The sequence below is a fragment of the Anabrus simplex genome, chromosome 1, assembly GCF_040414725.1.
Source record: "Anabrus simplex isolate iqAnaSimp1 chromosome 1, ASM4041472v1, whole genome shotgun sequence".
NCBI lineage: Eukaryota > Metazoa > Arthropoda > Insecta > Orthoptera > Tettigoniidae > Anabrus > Anabrus simplex.
In genome coordinates this window covers 1,495,111,646-1,495,133,384 of record NC_090265.1, presented here as the reverse complement: position 1 = coordinate 1,495,133,384, position 21,739 = coordinate 1,495,111,646, and the positions used below count along the sequence as shown (strand labels likewise).

Genomic DNA, 21,739 nt, shown 5'->3' with positions numbered 1-21,739 from the left:
GCTCGAGGCACCCAAGCATAACCGTCCCTTATCCCCTTCCATCCACACCAGTTCCGGGCGGGACCTTCAAAATAAATACACACTTAAGGGTGCTGCTTTCTGTCCTAAAGTGGTAGCGAGCAACTAGTAGGACTAGCCATAGATAGGCCGGAACATTGAAGAAAGGAAGGTATACAAGAAGATGGGATGTAGATAAGTTGAAAGAAAAGTGTGAGGGCTAGTTTCGAGGAAAATGTTCCGCAAGTGCCAAGTGAAATGGCCCGGTGATAGGTGAAGAGTGGACAGTCGAGAGGAATGTGATGTGTAAGGCTGCTCAAGAAAGTTAAGATCCAATAAGAATCAGTGGATACCTCGGCAGATATTAGACCTACTTGACGAATGGCGAAAACATAAGGACGCGAAAAATGAGGAGGGCAGAAAAGAATACAGGCGATTAAAACTGAAGTACACAGAAAGTGCAGGAAAATCCATGAAACCTCCGGAGAAAGGAAATCTAGGTGTATGAATATTTAGAGCTCAGATGGAAGACTATTTCTGGAAAAAGGATACGAGACAGAAATATGGCAGGAACATATCCAGCAATGGAAGGGAAGGAAATAGATGATAAGGTTCTGAAACAAGAAAATATAAGGATGAGAAAAATTAGGAGGGCAGAAAAGAGTACAGGCGATGAAGACTGAAGTAGATAGAAGGTGCAGAAAAATGGGAGACGCAATTTTGATGTCTGAATTCGAGAGAGTTTTGAGAGATCGAAATATGAACAAGGCACCTGGAATTGATGACATACCCTCAGAATTGTAACACGTTTTATTTACAGAAGAATGGAAAGAGGAGCTGAAGCTGAGTCGAAAGGAAATTAGTTCGTCAAAACTATTTGTTCCTGTTGTTCCAAAAATGGAATATTTCTTAAAAACTGTTTTATAGGTATATTGCATAATTTTGAAGGAATATTTTACTTCGCATCGTTTGATTTGGCAAGACTGTTTCATAGAGCGATAATCAGGTGATTTTCAGCTGTTTGTTCACAGATGTATGCTTTTAAACATGGCATCCTCATCAACAGCGTGCAAAGGGTGGGGCTTTTGTTTGTTTCATAAACATGAGATGCCTTTACATTAATGCAGTTGTGGAAATGGAAAGACTAGAGTTTTAATTAACAGAACATAGTATTAAAACTCTATTACTTGAGGTAATCATAACCTTGCTGAACTGTTATAATGCCACGTTCCATTTTTGGAACAGCGGGCATGAATGACCTGTGTTTTTATTGTTGCTAGCTTGTTTCACTGTTGGCACTAAGAATATGAGTAAGTTACCTATTATTGATGGTTATAGTTGTTATTAAATTCTTTCTTATTTAATCATCCAGATATATTTGAAATTCACTCTATTCTGTTCTCTTTCTCTCTAGACTGTCAGTTCATGAGATACAAGAAAATGTGAACGAAATGGAAAATGAGGCGGCCATTCTGGACATAGATGTGTTTATTGGTGCGCCGGAGAATGATTAGGATCAGATGAAGATAGTGGAGATGAAGCTGCTCAAGACATTGATCTGATCACTTATAGGGAAACCAGCTTTGTAGCCATGCGGAGGCAGTTGTACGGAGAATCATAGACCAGTAAGTTGTAGATATACTTTTAAGTTCGGATGAGTGTAACAGTGAATTATAAATAAGGTGAAAAGTGTGCCAATTCAGTTGGTTAACATAGTTCGAAAGGATTCAATAGTCATAAAATCAAAAAGCGTAAAATAGTATCTAGGCCGCCAAGAAAGTGGGAAGAACTTGGTATCCAACAAGAAAAAGAAAAGGAACGGTCACTTCCTGATTTCCTTTCGAAAGACTACACAGAGGTTGATTTATTCGAAATCTTTTATGACCAGCAAGTAATCGAAATGCTGGTTTATTATTTAAATATATATGCGGCCCCAAAAAACGACATAGGGCATAACGAAAGTGATTTTCCTAGGTATCGTTCATATTGGTAATAATCTCTGGACTACCATAATGAAGCTATTGTAGCAGTCATGTCTAGATATAGGTTTGAACAAATGATGTGATACAAACAGTTACGTGTGATAATAATTTAGACAAACAAGATAAATTCACAAGTTCGACCCCTTTGGAAGTTGATGAATGAGTGGTGGCTAAAATTCTATTTCAATGATGTAAATATCTGTGTTGATGAGTCTACCGTGCCTTATTTTGGGAAACATGACACTAAACAACATATGATGGGAAAACCAATAAGGTTTGGGTACACAATTTGGTGCACATGCAATCCTCTACGTTACGCTATTCAAGCCGATCCGTATCATGGAGCGAGTATAGGCAACACAAGCCTGATAATGGAGTTGGTGTGGGTGTTCCGTAGTTTTGACATGGCATCATTATTGACACTATTTCACCTGAATCAAACTGTTCGAGGAAGTGCAGAAAAATGGACATAGCCTAATGGGAACAAATCCAAGAGGAGAAGAGAATCACATCATCAGTTAACTATCACAGGTACAAATTCCACGATGGCTTGCTACTTCAACATAGCGCCGGGCTCAGATACATGTATTTTGTGATGCCTCAGAAATGTCATATGGTGCGGCTTTGTATATTCGCATGAACACAGAGAACAACTGCGATGATCACTTGGCCTGCAGTAAGGACAGGCTCGCACCGGCCAATAAGGTAACCTTGCCAAGACTCAAACTTTTAGCGACGCTAATAGGAACACGACTACTATCTTATTTCCGCACAGCCACAGGCCACGATATCACTCAGGAGTTACTATGGACAGATTCTACTGTAACCTTGGATTGGGTACATATTGAGCCGAACAAATGGAAGTTGTTTGTAATCGAGTAACGGAGATTCAATCATACGCACCTCCAAGACAATGGATGCCCCGCCCCGGAGAGGAGAGCCCGCTGATCACCTTACACGAGGACTTCTTGGTGACCAGATACAGTTCATGCAAAAGTGGTGGAATGGGCCACCGTGGCTTGTACATAGTGAGGAGTGTTGGTTCACCGGTCCTCAAACTCCGAGCCAGCAACTTTACAAGGAAAAGGGAAAGAACTTAAAACATGTAATGGCAGCAGACACACATCTCAGCCTTATCGACAGCTCCAAGTTCAATTCCTACTGGAAGCTGATTCGTATAACTGGTTGAATACTCGATTCGTACACAACATTCGTCATCGAGAAAAACTCGCAGGAGTGTTACCGGAAGCTGAACTCGCAAAGGCACATATCTACTGGATAAGAATCATTCAAAGGGAATGTTTTGCACTAGAGCTCAAGCACTCCAGAATCGTCGGCCGATTCATAAAGGATCAAAGATTTGACATTTCAGTCCCTTCATCGAAGACGAAATCATTCGTTTCGGGGGTCGCTTGCATTGTGCGGACCTTACTAGAGAGCAACGATATCCCGTACTCCTAGACGGATTATCAATTCACAGTCCTCCTTATTCGGCAAACACATATTAGGTTCCATCATTTTGGAGTCCGGATAGCGTTGTCAGAACTCCGGAAAGAATTCTGGATCGTTAGAGCCCGTCAAACTGTTAAGACAGGATGCCTCCCACGCAGAATAAAGAAACACCCAAGAGGACAGCAAATTGAAACTCTACTAACGTCGGGTCGGGTGGGACCATCAAAGCCCTTCGAAGCCGGGATAGACTTCCCCAGTCCTCTCCACATCAATGTGGGCATGAATATGGGAAGGGCCTATATAGCCCTTGTCACTTGCGCTGTTACACGTGAAGTACATGTAGAGTTATGTTCCACTATGGCCACTGACACCTTTCTGATGTCTTTTCAGAGGTTCGCTGGTAGGTGCGGACTTCCACATACCATTTATACGGACAACGCAAAGACGTTTAAGGCCACTATTGCAGAACTGTTGGAGCTTTGGAAGGCATTATCATCCTCGGGGACCCATCGATTCCTTGCAAAAAGCGGTATCACCTGAAGTTTATCATCCCACGGGCAGCTGGTGGGGAGGCTGGTGCGAGAGGATGGTGGGCACAATTAAGCGATATTTACGAAAAGTACTGGGTCAATGAAGACTCACAGGAGAACAGCTCAGCACTATTTTAGTCAGCACTGAAACTGTGGTAAATTCAAAGCCACTCTCCCATGGAGACGAGGCTGAACACTTGATACCAGCTCACTTTCATCTTGGAGAAGGACTCTTAACTGTGCCCACAGGTCCAGAACCGACTGCTAGACATGTATTGACAAGATAAATAAGACTACAGCAGAAACTAGCAGACGATTTCTGGAGAAGGTGGACCAAGGAGTACCGGGTTCGATTTCCGGAAGGGTCTCCTGGCTCGGGGACTGGGTGTATGTGTCCGTCCCAACACTCTCCTCATCATATTCAGACAACATACTGTATCTCTCCAAGGCTTCAGAACATAAACAAGTTACCGTGGTTCATAAGTATGATATTAGAATGGAGCACCTCCGATGAGCTTCGAACTCAGCCCGGTTATCGAAGCCTCATCTTCCCCTACTAGAAAGATTCACTAGCTGAGTCGGTATTGCATTCGGGTCTGACTGGTGCGTCCGATGAGGCTATAATTTTCTAATAATCTCTATAGTAGAGAATATTAATTATGAGAGGAACACTATTTCAGAAACAATATCTTGTATAACAATTGTACTGTACTAGTGAAACACATCTTATTAACATGGACATGCCATACAACGCACTTTACAAATATTATTTGTTATCTTGACGTCGTAAATGTTCGTTAGTCGCTCTCTACACCTCATTCGACGCTAAGTTATTTCAAATTCAAAGAAGCCTTTCATCCTGAATTTTTTTACACTATTTCAAACTTATAGAGGCGTTTCCTCTCGAATCAATTACACTTATCACTTTGCGCACACGTTTAATTAGTATGGACATACCCTGCTGTAATTCTGTTTACCTGTTGAGAATTAATGTATTCAAATTATATCAAGTTAGGATATCTTATGATCGGATGAACTGAAGTAGGCGTATGTTACTTATGTATACATTCCCAAATATTTGAAAGTCGTATCACAACACTTCCCTAAATTAATCATAGCTGAATATGCAATATAATACACACGCTCGTTTCATTAGAATTTTTATCAATACACATAGCACGACATTATTTACACAACGTTGCTACCTGCGGACAAAAATAAAGCAACTCAAATACCCTAACATAGACAGAGTATCATAGCACTTCCTGCAAGAGATGGGCAAGAACAAATGCATTTCAAACATACACGATGAGTCGCAGTTGGTACAAATCATCTGTTGCTGGTGGCAGCGAGTGGAAGCTTTCGCTGTCTCCTGGAATGAACTCAGGATCTTCTGAGACAGGGTATATTTAACCTGGAATTCTCTACACGCTGTAAATAATTAAGGAAATAAATTGGAGGGACTCTTCCTTTAATGCACATTGGAATCTATGCGACGTTGATAATATTTAAATTGATGCACGTAATCGTTGTGCCGAGAGGAATGAACCAACTACTTGTATTCTTTTCCCTTTCACTGGAGCAACACTTTACTGCGTCCGTTTGACGGGCTCGTAATCACCCAGCTGTGCGTCGCCCACGACCCACTTCCAATAGCGGCCACTGGGTCCTCTCATACAATTGCTTCACGGAAAATAATCTCACTTCTTTCTTTTCTAGGCACAATGGCAGCACATTAAATATTGGCTCTAAATCCGGCCGTAATCATCATCTTCGTAGCACGGTATCCACCTCGTGCATATTAATAACAGACTACAGGGGAAACTTTACATTTCTACTTCACAATATATATTAGGGCTACAGCCTGCCTACTTGCCTCGTCTCTCCTCTCGGCACCTCCAATACAATGCTATTTTATGGTGAACACCTACCACACGGGTCTAGATTACATCACGCACTCTCGAGCTAAATAATTCGACGATACATACCCCAATGTCATGTTTCCATCCGTTGTTTCAGCAGCCTTAATTACTAGTTAGGAGGACTCCCTAAGAGCGTGTGAAGTGCAAAAAAAAAAGAAGCATCAAATACTGAGAGATCTTTGATGACTCATACTTGCTATAGAGAAGATGTTAACTGGAGTCATTTTTACGGAATATTTAAGCCCTCTTTACCTGACAGCGCTTCACACTTAATTAATCTAAGGTCCTTAGAATTACGTCATGCATTATCAAAAACCCTTCTAAAAACTGAAGTAAAATATGGTTATTCTAAGCCATGATGAAGGCATTCCGTAAAAAAGCCCTAAACAAAATGAAATTATTATTATCCCTCTGAAATTGCATATTTGCGATCTACGTTACGTCTACATTCAAATTTATTCCATATTTACAATAGGATATGACTTTCAAAGCTACTAATATTTGGAAATGTACTCATCCTTCTGGATACCAAGAACACAGCATTACAGGAGGGCACGCCCATGTATTTACTCTGCCTTCATGACGTCATCAGCGATGTGAATCCTTTGATGATCAACTGGCAAGTCACGAACATGATGGCTTGATCTCGTGCGAAGTTCCAGACGATCTCTGCTACACCAGGCGAAATTCCGGCAGGCAGCTAGATTTCTCGTTCTCTCTGCTACACAAGGCAAAATTCTGCCAGGCAGATAGATGTCTCGTTCACTCCGACGTTCTTGTAGACTGCTTATGTAAATGAGGGGAAGTTATCTCATGTGAATGCGTTAGTTTATATTACACATCACAGATTAAATATGTGGTTGGGTCTGCTCAGTAACACAAGCATCCCAACCTAACGTCGGTTGTGTCCCTGAAGCCCGACGTTATTCCCTTCTCATCCACCTATATTTTTAATTAACAGCTACTCTAAGTTCTGAAGCTCCACTGGTTCACTTAGAACGTCAAGGGTTAGGCTACTAATGTGTTAGCACTCTCGTTTTACACAACAATAATTCAGGCATACTATATTGCACTTAGTCGTACGTAAGTCGAGCTCTCTACTGCGTTAGGGAGCGATCTGAAGTGGCACTGCCCTTAATCATGCCGGCAATGAGCCGTTCATTTCCTTTCCTTACATTTCACATTCATATCGAGTACACACGCTCCACGCACTTAGTTAAATACGTGCCTATTTATGTTAATTGAGCCGTATTAGTTTAGGCATATATGAGGCTCGATGCACGACCTCTTCGACACACGGACAGCGATCATCACGGTTTCTTACCGTTCCTACTATATTTGTTAGCGGCACACTGTACGCGCCAACAACTTACTCAGATTGTGGTTCTTTCCACATACATTCACAGACTCTAATACATCACTGCATTACACTGCTCACATTACAGAATGATTTCTTCATAAAAGAATCACACACAAATCACGACGAACTGGTAACGAACTGGCGTTGAACTGAAAATGAACTGATAGTGTTCGTTCCTCAGCCCCTTACTATATAGGCGAGATGCCCTGGTACTAGCAGTGGGGGTAAAACACAACCCCTTCTCAAAATGTGCTCCGGTAATACGCAACGTAGAGTGACGAACAGGTTATCAAATTGTAGCTCCTGTATTCCCATTTTCACTGAGTGAATATTATTGAAATAGTAGATTCTCAAGCAATCTAAAAAGCGTCCTTTTGTCTCTGTCGGTGAATGATGACGAGCGCCAGGAGAATCCTCTAGTTGGCTGCCGCGGTCGGTACCCAACATCTGCTAACCATTAAGACAGGCCCTTGTTACGGCGTAGCTACCGTTCTTTCATTTAAGTAGAGCACTTCTCGGTCTCATAATTATGTATAAAATTCCCCGTTTCAAATGAATGTTTGCACGTGGTTATCCGTCGAGTATCTTGCGATTTATAAAAATTATCAGAGGAAAAACAATTGAACTCGATGAGTTGGCAGTGGTGAATGAATGAGGGAAATCACGTTGGATGTACTCCCTAAGCTCTTCTAGTGACCTAGATTCTCTGTCACGTGATGACGCGTCTCTTTCTGTCTTGCTCGTGGTTGGTGTGAGAAAACTTCGAGTACCAGCGCTCCTGCAATGCCTCGCTGCTAATTACCGACAACTAGAGTAGGGTCGCGCGAGGCGGCATACTGCAAATCGCATCCCGAAGCGGGTGGATAAATCCTAACTTGTAGCGCAGAATGACGCGGAAGGCATATTTAATCTCCTGGGTATCATGGCATACTATAGGCGACGTTTGGAACGGTCACAATACCACACTACTAACCACCACAGAAACACGCAATAGTGATTACATCCCTCCATATAGGGTTGGTGTCAGGAAGAGCACCCAGCCGTAAAACAGGAACAAATCCACATGTGCGACACAGTTCGCACCCGAGAACCCACAGGTGTGGAAAAAGTGGTAGGAAAAGAAGAAGACAAGAGAGTATATTTGGTATTTTAGAACTGTTATGTGATATATCTTAAAGTTCATGGAGTCACATATGTTTGATCTTAGTTAAGTCCTTTGGAAATACAGTTGAAGATCAGACGAGTTATGAATAATTGTGTTGCTGTTTCTCTCCCATATAACACGACAGTTGGAAAGACAAACACTCCATACATCTGAGTTTATCCTGAAGCTCTATAAGAAAAAGTTAGTTTAAAAAAGTACAATGTGATTTTTAGATTTTAATATTACTATCCAGCAGCCCGGTTTCTTAAGCATTGAACGTAACAGTATAATTAAAAATAATGCAGTTCATGAAATTCATGTGTGTTAACAAATATAATGTTTTATTTGAAATAAATGGCTTAAACACATCTAACGGTTGAATTAATAAATGCTTGCGAAGCCGCGGGTAAATGCTAGTATTAGTATAGAAGTATAGCCTAGATATAGATAACTGTTAGATTGCTTATGAACGTTCAGTCATACATTAAAAACTTAAAACTCAACGTATCATATTTTAAGAATGATATTGTTTGCGAGCAGCAGTAGCTGGTGTTTCAATCCTGGCTGGAAGTAGGTTATGCCCTTCCCAAGCTCTTGTCCTCACCACACTCATGAACCAGCCTGTGCGAAAATTCATATCTTGCCAACCCATCTAATATAAACCCTGCCACTACATGCTTGTTTCTTTTTGTCAGTAAGAATGCAGTGTTTAACATCTGTGAGTCTTGAAATGTGGTCTCCAGCTTTGGGCATCCTCCTTTTCGCAGTGACAATGGCACGTGTAATTTTTTTGCTGCAGTGCACGGGTTGACCTTTAATGTTTTTCTTCTGTAAGAGCATGTTTGTCGTCTGGAGTACTTCCATTTTGTGTGTGGTTTTTATGTCTAAGCTCACGTTTCAAGTGATATGTCATTACAGGGATATCGTATGTCAGGAAACATCGTCCTTTTGACAGGCTTGTTCTGTAGATAATGTTTGGCCTTTTACAATACTTCATGTTTTATTAATTTCTTTTTCATGCCGTGAGGATTATTACCGAGGGGGGACAGCTGTAAAATATTTGAACATATATTACTGGAAGGATACAACGGTGGATTCGGAGGTTAATCTTGAAAGAGTGTCATTTAACACACAACAGTGTTTTATTCTGTCACACACCTCTGTTACAAGCCGTTGATCTGGCCTAGGGTTATCTTACAAGGGTCTGGGAAAGTGAGACTTCGGCAGTGCACTGCTTATATTGTAACGACCACTCGTGTAGTACTCTGTTTCGGCATGTTTTCGGGACGCAAGTGGGTAGCTTCAAAGTTTGCAAAATGTTTTTTTGGAACGCTTAGCACAGAGGCAACTCTCCAGCCATAACTACTGGTCGAACGCGAACTCTCGTTTAATTAGTATCTTGCCAGAAATAATTATTTCATTCACTGACAATATTCGGGATAGTACTTTCTACTCACACTTACAATTAGTGGTGTATTTAAACAAACTCACAAACAATGAAATATGGAAGACCTGCGTAGAATACCCTTTGAAGAGAGGGATAAATTGAACTAGAAATAATTTGCTGGGGGGTGTTATGCCAGGAAGGACGCAGTTACCGTGCATTATATGTGCTGTAGTTGGCGCAAATAGGACCTAATGTAAACTGAGTAACGAACGGTATGTTCATGTACATGAGGAATATATTTCGTAGGTATACTTCCTTTGTTTACGTTTGTATTAAAAGTAATGAACTGTTCGGTGCATACATGTCGGTGTCTGATTTGTGAATTTTGAGTACATGTACAAAATTGACTAAATTCTCTCTAAGCGGAGTGTGACAGAGAGTCGAAGGGATGCTACCATTTGACGAACTTTGGGCAGGAAGGTGAACAATTACTCATTTGAGCCCAGCTGGGCCAAACAATATTTTTACAGAAAAAAAGAGATTGTCACAGGGTGAAGCTCAAAGATTACGTGCGGGAACAGCAGAGGTAGCCGTAGATAGTAGACATTAATAACAGTAAATCGTTGAACAAGTTTCTACCAAAAGTTATCTAATTTTATTTTAGAACAGGAAAGGGTGCAATAATGAGCGAGAATAATAATAATAATAATAATAATAATAATAATAATAATAATAATACGAGAGACTTTATACATACATTATCAAAATTTCAAATAGCAAGTTATATTAAGAAGCAAAAATGCTCATATTAATTGAAGACGGTTTAATTCTCCAACATTGAAACCACCATAAAAACGGTCTGAAGGGTATTTTTTCTTTGCTAGGGGCTTTACGTCGCACCAACACAGATAGGTCTTATGGCGACGATGGGATGGGAAAGGCCTAGGAGTTGGAAGGAAGCGACCGTGGCCTTAATTAAGGTACAGCCCCAGCATTTGCCTGGTGTGAAAATGGGAAACCACGGAAAACCATTTTCAGGGCTGCCGATAGTGGGATTCGAACCTACTATCTCCCGGATGCAAGCTCACAGCCGCGCGCCTCTACGCGCACGGTCAACTCGCCCGGTTCTAAAGGATTTGCCTACGCGCACAATATTAATCTCTGCAAGAATATCAGGTACCAATGGATTCATCCACGATAGCATGAAAATAAAGGGATTGTAAAAATACATAAGTAATTGGATTTTACCAAAGAGAAACCTTTAAAAAAGGCATCATTTACCAAAGATTTAATAACCTAGTTCATTCTCGACCATAAAAAGGGAATAATCATTGACTATAATATGCCGACAAATGCTCTAAAAATGCAAAATTACAAGCTAAATCAGGTACTATTATTCAATATATTAATTATGAATATCACAGGCAAGAAGAAAACATCGTGCGCACTTTCTTTAACAACGCACGAAAATTGAACATGAAAAAAAGAAGAAGATAAAAGCAACATAAAATCGAGGAAAGATTTGTACTAGGATCTCTCCAAGATTGCCTTTTTCACATTTCAGGCTCCAGAGCACTTTCATGAGGTAAGTTTATCGGAAAAAAGTGTACCTTGAAAAAGAAAATACAACAGGAAGATTCCTGAACAAAGCTCAACAACTACAACGGCTCTTAGAGCAGTATTTCGAGATTTAAACAAAACAGATGGCCGAACATAACTATCGGTGAAATATATTACTTGCTAAAATATAATTTAAGTCCGGCGCTGAATAAATTCCAAGTTACAAGGGGAGAGGGTTTTCCGTGGTTTTCTATTCAACTGCACTAAGCCGAATGCCGGGACAGTTCCGAGTATAGGACACGGCCGCCAACTCCATCACCTTCTCAAATCTCTTTGGCCTGAAAGAGTGTGTTACCCTCTTAAGGGGTCCATTCACATTCGAGTCGGTCCGCCAACCGGTGCACCTTGGTCGCACTGACTGGCGCGAATGTGTATGGTGGGGTTGTTCGTGGTTGGAGTCGAGGTTGGGTCCGTGTTGGCGATTCGACGGATAAACTGCCAAGTCCGATCGGTCTGCCAACCCGTCACTATGTGTATGGCCAACTACCCGACCGGCTAGCCGTATTTTGTCTATAGCGGCATATTGTTTTCAAGTATTGCCGTGTGACGTACTTTGTGACTTTAATTACCTCGAATAACAATATGATTTTGAGGAGAATAAACAGTTGTAGGAAGAATTGAAAGGTACAGGGCGAGTTCTTGTTTATGGGAGGTAAAATCAATGGATGAATCAAATATTAAATTTAACAGTATTGATTATTTCGAATTTATGTTGTAAAGAACATTCCATGGTGTAATATATGACTTCCTCATTATTTTTATATTTTGTATGCATTATCTCTAGCTTTTCACTTTAAGATTATTCTTTTTAGACAGTAAACTTGGTTCTAACTTAAAATATTGTTTTCGTCAAATATTCCATGGTCACCTAGAGAGTTCGCTGCGCACATAGCTGCAGAACTGTATTCGGGAGATGGTGGGGTCGAATTCTATCATCGGCTACCCTAAAGATAGTTTTCCGCGGTTGCGTGCAAATATTCCAGCTGCAACGTGTCGAAGATGCCCAACACCTCTCAGGGACGATTTTTCCAAGTATTGAATTTCAGGTCTTCCCTGTCGCTAGAAATCGCAATGTATTTTCTAATACGTCCTCACGCACTCAGGACAGAAGCCAAAATCGATGCTTGGGCTCGGCCTGCAGGTCTTTTATTTGAAATCCGGGAAAATAACAACGCATTCATTCATGACATGCACTCCGTTGTCAGCAGTAGTAAAATTCATTGGTCCGGCGCAGTTATTCCTTGAGCTTAATTTTTGATATCCGCGTGATAGAGATTTAATAAGCTAGGCGTAAGTGACGCTTACCCAACTAAAGCATGAGATATCAATATTGGCGATCCCTTGTTCTGTCGCGACCTCAGTTAGGTCAACTCAAATGGCAATAACTGCCATTCTGGTTCCAAAAATGCATAATTGGAATAAATTTTGGTGGAGCTTCCTTACATTAATCATGTCTTCATCGAACTGACTTGTTATTCCATTTACTTTTCTCTCATTTGACAGTTCTCACACATTTCAGGCCAGAATCCTGTTATAGTACGACTGTTTTGTGATCCCTGGGTTGGTAAAGGGAAGGTTTCCGCTATTCTCTTGTTGTTCGTTCAGCATTTTCAAATATCTTCTCTCCTTGTTTCCGGTCGGCCTCATTGTCTTGCTTTTCAAGGCGCGGGTCTATCATCTTTGACTGCTTGTAAAGATGGGCCTCTCCATGCTGCGAGTTCCATTTCGAGGCTTGGTGGTAGCCGGTAAGAATTGAATATGCTCCATAACTCGGGTCCTGGGGTCTGAGTCAGTAGGCTACAGTACGGATACATGGGAGCCCCAAAATGGCTATGATTGTATTGGCGGTCGTTGTCCTACTAGTTAGGTTGGCCCTATCGATCCTTCTGCCTACGTGTTCATCTGTGATTCAAGGTGGCACTGGTGCGACACGTCTGCTCTGCCCCCCTTTGTCTCCACCACGACCCATGTGAGCTATATTTCTGCCGAACGCCTAGCCAGCCTGGCGCAGCACCACTGAACGTCCACGCTGAAAGCCACTTAATTACACAACACGTGTTTGCTGCTGTCTTCTTGTAATTAAAGACACTCTCTATGATCCATACACAAGGAAATCTCACATCCGTCAACATTCTTTGAGTTGTCAGGTAGCCGAACGAGTTTGCAGTGCTGTTAGGGTCGCGCAGCTGTAAACTTGCATTCGGGAATTAGTGGGTTCCGATCCCTGAGGGTGGTTTTCCGTGGTTTCCCATTTCCACACCAGGCAAGTGCTGGGGATATACCTTAATTAAGACCACGGACGCTATCTTCCCAATCCTAGTCTTTTCCCATCTTTCCGTCACCGAAAACATTCGATGTGTTAGTGCGACGTTAAACAAACAGCAAATAAATAAATAAATAAATAAATAAATAAATAAATAAATAAATAAATAAATAAATAAATAAATAAATTGTCACATGACCTGCGATACGGGTCTCGGTTACATGGCTACAGACCGTTGCAGGCATGCTGTAATCTTCATATAACAGGCGTGGTTCAATATATTTTCACCAGTGTATAATAATACTCTATTATTAATATGACGATGATAATAATAATTGTTTGTCCAACCCTTGTCCCGTTTCTCTACGGGGTCGGGTATGAGGTGAGATGAATCTGTCGTGGCGGGTTTTATGACCGGCTGACGTCAACCTCATCAGAGGAGTTAATGAGATGAAATGAATGACGTGGTATATGATAGTAGGAAGGGAGAGGATGAAACCTGGTGCCGGCACATAGCCTGCTCCTCTCGAATAGCACCAAGGGGTCTGCTCAAGGCTTAACGTCTCCATCTGACGGACGAATCACTATCAACAGCGTCATATGCCCTCACTCCATATGAGCACTGCGGAGACGTTTGGAATTTAATCCAGGCTTTTGGCACGCAATCTAGTGATTAGAAATTGTATACCACCACCTCCCCTACCCTGCCGGCCAACATTCTGATGGTGAAATTTTTTCGACCAACGGGACTCGAACCGGCTAACCTCGGTGTCATACCGTTTAGACTTCAACGATCTTGGCCACCAGGTGGGCTGACGAGGTGATAATAATAATACTAATAAAATATTTCGAAAGTACACGAGATGAATGGTTATAAAGTCAGAAAATACAGTATACCGTGCCTAAATTTCATCCGTGGTATTAGCGAGGGTTATTTTCTCATCTTCCGTGAGGATGATATGGTGTCTTCCTTGTTTGCTACTATATATACTATATATATTCTATACATATTCTATATATTCTATATTCCATATTCCGACGAGGAAAACTCGTTATTTCCAGTTGACAGATCTCTGATTGTTGCTGGAAGTGATACCGACCAATTCTGAGGCAATAATTCCCATTTCGTTAAGTTTCGTTTCATTGGAAGTGGACCATTTAGTACCTTGTAATTATGTACTGTCCGGCTCCATGGCTAAATGGTTAGCGTGCTGGCCTTTGGTCACAGGGGTTCCGGGTTCGATTCCCGGCAGAGTCGGGAATTTTAACCTTAATTGGTTAATTTCGCTGGCACGGGGGCTGGGTGTATGTGTCGTCTTCATCATCATTTCATCCTCATCACGACGCGCAGGTCACCTACGGGTGTCAAATCAAAAGACCTGCATCTGGCGAGCCGAACATGTCCTCGGACACTCCCGGCACTAAAAGCCATACGCCATTTCATTTCATTATGTACTTAGTTCAATATTCGTATTGCATCAGATGTCCTCCTACGACAAACAAAACACAAGAAATAGAAAAAAAAAAACTTTTCGCATAAGCTTACCTGGAGAGATAGTCATCATTTCTTCAGAAACTTAATTTGAAGTTCTTCTTTCAGTCTGAGATCGACCAGTAATTCAGCTGAGACTCTTTTGTTCCTTTAAGTGGTGGTAAGTAGTCATCCAACTGCATCTTCATTCTTATGAACAAAGAGACAATTAATTTTAACGACGTGGGTTCAAGAAATTTTAAATTCAAATTTACAGAAATAATATGTATGCAAACTACTGTAATGGCTCTGGAGGAGCAAAAGAGACCGCGAGGACAAGATGTAATCTATGAACTGATGTTAAGTGGAACTGATCATTACAAGGAAATGTTGACCATCAATAGTGGCACTCAACCAGAGTGACTGAGATCTTAACTGCTGTAGGAGGTGTAACCAATAATTTCTTTGTATAATGATCTATAGTGCAGTTTATGCAGGTGTCATGGATCACTAAATAAGTTGATATTTAGAAATATGCGTCGGATCTATTAATGATTGTCTATTTTCAAAATGTACAGTATTATACCGGGTGAATCACCCGCATCTATATTTTCTTGAACATTTGCAACGTGCTACGAATTAAATGTTTCTTAGTCGTATCTTAAAGCGACATCTTACAGTAATTTTGTGTACATACAGCTTGATTTAGACTTCCCCGTACAATGAAAAATCATACAAGAACCGGTAAGTGAGGCTTATCTTAAAAACACTGTATTCTTTTATGTAGAGCGGAGTCCAATCTTTATGAAATGTTAACTATTCTGTACGATCTATATCCACCCCTGTAGGTGTCGCTGGAGAAGTGCGCATCTGATTGGCCCAAGCGGTCCTTTATTTTTAAAAATAATGGCGAAGCAGTATCAGGGAAAACGTGATAGGTTGTGACCACTTTCAGACAAGCTTCTTCGCTACCATATTGAACAGTCTCGTCTCATCGCAAGTGATAGAAACATTTTAAAATAATTTTACATAAACTACGGAACGTAAGTGGTATATAGCATACATGAGAGCTTACGCCGTGTAACTACGACTGTTACAGCGTTCGATAAAGGCTTAAAACAGGGGCATAATGCTGTAGCATAATTATAACAATTTTTGAAAAGTGAGAACTTGCAGACTTCTAATAGATACATACGAAGTGGTCATGGGAGAACCTATACGCTCTTAGTAGCTGCGTGAAATTACGCACGATAAATCTGGACGTCAGAGGTAACTGTCGTAAGTGATAAAACGACGATTTTGAGGTTCTTATCGTATGTGACTTGTTATAGTCGTGCCCTCTTAGGAGTACACTGTTGTACCTGTATGTTTCGCAGGAATGAAGATAAGCTATGTGATACTATCACATGTGCAAGGAGAACCCAGAGGTAAACAATGGTAAGTGCAATAGTTCAGCCTTATGCCTTATGCACTCCTTATAGTATTGGTTCTTATCTCTCAGTCAGTGATATCATTACTTCGGTGGCGGCATCCGTACTGTAAGTATTGTATGATTGTGAGTTTTGTTGTTTATACTAGTAGGTACTTTGTGGCCAGCAGCCGAAGAATAAAATGGATTCTGTTACTGACAGAACTAAAGGAATTATGGAATTAGCACTCTTGTTTGCACAGGTAAGGAAATTTATGAGTATAAAATTGTAAAATGCTATTAATTATGATGGAAGGAGACAAAGTTCAATAACGGATCTTTCCCGATTCAGGAGAGTAACGAACAGAGCACCTTACAGCCAGTCGTCGGTGCTAATATCGGAACACTCATAGAACCTAACGCATCTGCAGAAGCAGCTCATCCTGCTAACGTAATTTTATGTTTAGAATAATACTGAACTGGCCCAATTGGATTGCTTCTCATACGATCAGTCAAATGTATGACCATAATAATAGTACGGTACGTCGTTTGTATCCAGCTGAATTAATCCGATTTTTCATAGGCCTAATATTGTTACAAAATTTAAGAAACGAGATTTCCACTTCCGGAGGTGCATATGGCCCTGAAGTTCACTCAGCCTACAACAAAAATGAGTACCAGGGTAATACCTGGAGGCAAAGGCGGACAGGCGTAGAGCTAACCACTCTACCCATCACGTGCCGAGGTTAACAATGGTGGAAGCCTTTACCTTCCACTCCTCCAAAGGCCTTCACGGCCTGTACCGAGGTGACTTTGCTTTGCTTTGCTAATATTGTTACTTTGCTCGTTTATTGAGGTAAACGAAACTAGGAATGGAGTCGGAAATGAACTGGGTGTCGAGAACTTGACCTTACATTATATCGGCACTGATAGGCTCGATGTGTTGCTAGCGAATGAGGAATTCATGGTATGTAATTTTTCAATGTTCATTTTGGTTAGACGATTGATATGAAATTACATTAAGTGTTAACACATTTCTCTAAGACTGAAATGCATATTTCCGTTATTTACACTAAGAGGCCGGAAGTGAGTGCGTCACCACAATGAATGGAAGTGCAATGTAAGGAAAAGACACCGAGAAGCAGTGGCGAACTATAAATCCAAACAGGCAGATTAGTTCCCGCAAAACAAGATAAGCCTGCGTACAAACTTTCTTGTAAGAGGAAATGTTCAGAAAACATTACTTATGAAGACAGATAGTCTTCTTTTTTTTAACAATTTCTGGAGAGAGAAAAGTAACAACCATTTTAAGAGATTATACGTAGTCTCTACTAAAAACATGAGTAGAAGGGTAGTACAAGAGAGGGAGTTTAGGCATAACGTGACTTCTTTGAAGTTCGTGGCCAAAGACTTCAAGACTGCAAAACATTTTTCTTAAACACATTAAATATTTTTTTAAAATATACACCAAGACTGTCATTGACCAAGAAAACTACTGGCGGAATTGTTGAACCAGATAAGAGAGGAAAGACGGTGCCACCAAATAAGTTGGACGAAGAAATAAGGGAAGGCATTAGATAGCACATCAGAATGTTCCCCAAAATTGCGAGCCACTCCAGCCGAAAGAAGTCAATAGGCTGAAACTTGGTAGCAATCTCAATAGAGTAAATATCAAGCATGTATTCTTTGTACTTGGAGAACTGCAAGGAAGAAAAAATGTGGAACAAATGTCTGACTTTAAAGATTTTGAAAGTCTTTACAAAGGACCGTCACTTGGTCAAACGAAAAATAACTTCCTGAATCTTTCCGATTTTAAATATTTTCTCATCAGTACAGGGCTAGAACTAAATTACGAAGAACGCAGCTAAAGGTTATAATGAATAAGTATGTATATGTATGCACATCTAGACACGGAAGCTGTCGCAGTAATACGCTCAGTATGCCAAGGATATTAGCGAATTAGACCTTCAGGGAACTGGACTCAGGATGTGGAGTGAACTCTGAGGATGTGGTTGTGGTCGATCTAATATTGTACACTAACATGTCGATCCCTGGAAATATTTAAGCATGACTTACCCCGTCACGTTAGAGCAAGCTACTGCATATGAGTTTTTATTGATTACCGATACCTATATTTTTGAACGTTTAGAAGCTTCAATAGAAGTACGTTCGACTTTATACTGTATATACAATATTGGTCTAGTAGTTATAGCTATGGGTAAATCTATGTTGCTTACGAACTTCATATCATCATCACCATCGTCATCATTGTCTGCCAACACAATATCGACACCGTTGTACTATTTTTAACTTCCGCAGATTGGCGAAATAATTTCTTCACTGAAGAGGTTTAGTATTGGTCTATTATAGTAAGTGAATAATACGTGTCTTAGGGTCCCCAGCAAATCAGGAGAGAAAAAAGGGGGGAATGTATATTCGGACTTGATCTGGTACAAGTACGTTTTACTGCCATTACTAAAACAATACACACACGTTATCAAGAGCAACTAAATGTTAAGTCCACCGTCGAGCGCTGCAGAGCGATGGATCAGGTGGGCTATGAATTTTGTTTACGACATTTTATTGATAAAATACATGTTTGCAAGTTTTACATTTGGTAGTTTTACATAGTACATGTCTCTTTTCTATAATACGTCCTATTCATTCCCACTATCTTGTTGGATCTTGAACATTCTTACGTTGTTATGTCAACTGATTACCAGTAACGACTTGTTCTTGGCCACTTGTCCTTCGGCACTGTTGGTACTGTTGGTACACGTATAGAATACAACTCCGATAATAATATAGATGATATTACAAAATAAGCGAACAATGTTTTGGTAAAAATATGCAAGAAAAATTAAAAATTCTGCTTTTGCCTTTATAATTTGGCACTATTGAAATTTTGTTAGGAAGCATTACTATGTAACAGTTATGATGAAAATAACAAAAATAAAATAAATATTAATAGCAATACACTCTTTTTGGCATTACAGAGCCAGAACGTCAACATACATTTCAGAGAATTACAAAAGGCAGATTAAAATAACAAATATTTTTCTTAATTATTCATATTGTTTGCAGTATAGAAGTCTTCCATTATTGAGTACAATAACGGACTATATTCCCCAATATATTTAGCTTTTGGTGACGATAAATCTTGACCAATACCATCTTGGATGTCTAGACACAAACTATCGTGTCGAGAGTTCGTAGTCCCATGGGTTTTTAACACTGTATGCACGTACACTGCAATCCCTAACACTAGCACAGATGTAAAATGAGCCGAAGTTGTTCCAAAGATACAATCCATTCCGGTGGTAGTTGAAAATTTCGGGGTCGAGCAGCCCGTTTGATGATGTGCGTCACATATCGCCAAGCTTGCATAACACGGGTACAATCATGCAGAAGGTGGAGAAGAGTGTCTTCTCTTCTGCGACACACGGTACACAGTGAAATTTCTGCCATACGAATATTATACAGTTTACTATTTGTTAGCACAATGCCATGAACAACTATATACCACTTTGCTTAAAGTTCAAGAGGAAGAACCCAATTTTTAATATTCCTCCAGATGCGGACCCAGTCGCATACGAGAACAGACTGTTGAATCCTGGGAGCTACATATTGGCTACGCTGCAGAAACATACAGATTGTTTTCCACGTCACGTTATTGTTCATAAAAGTTTGTGGTAGATAGCTCATTTCATATTTCAAATATCGTGCATGAGAGGCGGATTTATTCACATCATAGAAAGGGGGAGGGTTGGCATCTCTTGTAGACTGCACTACTGTTGGAGAAAATTTTGAGAATACGAATGACCTTCACCAATAAGGAATTTTATGTGTCGATTGAGGAATAAGGCTGTCGCATGATTCTTAATATCCTTGAGTCCTAATACACCAGTAGGTCTTGACAGAGTGAAAGTGTCACGATTCACCCTTAGGACTGAACATTGCCAGATGTACCATCCTATAGCAGACATTATCTTTATACCCGACACCGGGGCTGAGGTAGGATTTGGCCCATGTTCTGAATTCTTTGCATTAATGATAGATTCCTGTATTTTTCTCGCTATAACAGTCCACGTATCACATTCTCTGTTTTTGCCCAAGTAATGCTGGATCATTTTTTGATTGCCGTTAAAACAACTAAGTCCGAAGATTTTTATCTCTTTCTGCATCGTTGCCCAGTTTAACAAAGGTTTATCACGTAGATGGCTTGCTCCTACTTTTAACAACTACGATTTATTAACATTTAGCTTTCCACCAGATGTATTGCAGTAGTCACTGATAGCTTTTTGAAGATCTTGTGTGCTTTACTCTAGTCTCCCCTCAAAACGCATAAATCTTTCGCCTTTGACTAAATATTCCGTGGGGGCGGACAACTGATGAGTCTGTAACCAATTATTATTTCTGCGGTCCGCAATGATGGTGACATCATCAGCAAAGGCAAGGATTTCCATCATATCTCTGTCGCGTAAACATGCTAAATTACTCAATAGTGGTTCAAAAGATAGCACAAATAATAACATCGATAGCGGACATCCCTATTGTTCTCCTGTTTTTATGCTAATTACCTTAGTGGAAAAACCATTAAATTGGACTTCCGTAGATCCTCCCTGAATATCATGTTATAAGATATTAATAAATCGGTTGTCTAGTCCCATTGAACGTAGAACAGCTATTAAATAGGTATGATTCACTCTGTCAAACGCGTGGTCGAAATCTAAAGATATTAGTTGTCTACACTGCTTTTTTATGCTACAGTCACAGACAATGTCTCTTATTTCACATACTGAGTATATAGTGCTTCTACCGAGAGCTCCACACGATTGGTGTGCATCTAAAGCATCGGATATACGGAAGGTCATTCGCTGTTTAAGACATCGAGTAACTAGTAATCGAAGTTAAGCAGAGTAATTGGTCTGTAATCTTCTATACATTTAGGATTAGGTTTTTTTGGTATCAGTAAAGTCTATTCCTCTTTTAGGCAATTTATATTTGGTCTTGATTATAACACATCATTGAAAGCTATCGTAAGGTCTTCCTTGATCATCATCATCATCATCTGTTTACCCTCCAGGTTCGGCTTTTCCCTCGGACTCAGCGAGGGATCCCACCTCTACCGCCTCAAGGGCAGTGTCCTGGAGCATCAGACTGTTGGTCGGGGATACAACTGGGGAGAATGACCAGTACCTCG

The 21,739-nt window shown here is 40.4% G+C and overlaps 1 pseudogene; it reads left to right on the top strand.

Moving 5' to 3' along the window:
* Window positions 1–20,855: 20,855 nt before the first annotated feature.
* LOC136859292 (U5 spliceosomal RNA) lies at window positions 20,856–20,966 on the top strand (annotated as a pseudogene).
* The last annotated feature ends 773 nt before the right edge of the window (window positions 20,967–21,739 follow it).